We start from the raw sequence: 952 nt of genomic DNA, 5'->3' as shown, positions 1-952 counted from the left end.
AACCCTAACCCAAACCCAAGTTATTTATCGTTCTTTAACACTTCATTGCATTTGCATTTGAAAGTCGGGGCTACATCAACAGCTGACGAATTCGACAGATGGACAGATAGTCAGCAACGGTTCGAATCTTCTGCACAGAGAGTTTCCTTTCGTCCACCAGGATCGGGATTAAGTGGGAATGAGCGATATTTACTTCCTCAATCTCCGGTTGAACAATTCCTACAATGGCACAAGAGCGATGCTTTCCTGCCAGGCCCCCCACCCCCAACCCCCCCAAAAAAAAGTATCCTTTTCACATGTGGGTTTCCTTTGGTTTCTCACAGTCGGAACACAGGTATTGGTTTATATCAGTGATCCTCTCACTCGTCTTCAAACCCCTTCACGCCCCGGCACCTCCCTACCTCTCCCGACCTGCTTAACCCCCAACCCGCTACCCGCTGCCTCCGCTCGACTGGCTCCTGCTTGTCCCTCGTGCCCTTCGTTCCACCATCGGCGGCCGCTCTTTCAGCCAGCACGTCCCGAAACTCTGGAAAGCACTCCCTCTATCCCTCCGCCCTCACCCCTTCCTTCCCCGTCTTCGGATCGCGCCTGAAGACCTTGCCCTTCGACCCGTGCCCACGGTCACCTCCTCCCTCCCTTGGCTCGGCCCCGTGGGGCGCTGTGTAAAGACAAACCATCCACTGAACGGGGATTCTCTCAGCCCAGATAATTATTTTTTTTAATGCCTTCAGAGTCCGCTGACTCGCGACCTCATTCAGTTTCCTCTCTACTGATGCGCTGTATTAATTGGGGTCACATTTTTGCACTGAGGGAGAGCGAGGGGGGGGGTGGGGAGGGAGGGCATCAATAGCTCATTGGTCTGCTTCAGTGAAGATGTCAGCCAGCCTTAGGAAACGCTTTGTTCCAAAGTCCCTCCCGGAGGGAGAGAGAGGAGTTGGCCGGAAGCCAGACT

Source organism: Callorhinchus milii, unplaced genomic scaffold (genome assembly GCF_018977255.1).
Source record: "Callorhinchus milii isolate IMCB2004 unplaced genomic scaffold, IMCB_Cmil_1.0 Scaffold3, whole genome shotgun sequence".
Taxonomy (NCBI): Eukaryota; Metazoa; Chordata; class Chondrichthyes; order Chimaeriformes; family Callorhinchidae; genus Callorhinchus; species Callorhinchus milii.
Note: the sequence above shows the minus strand (reverse complement) of the source record.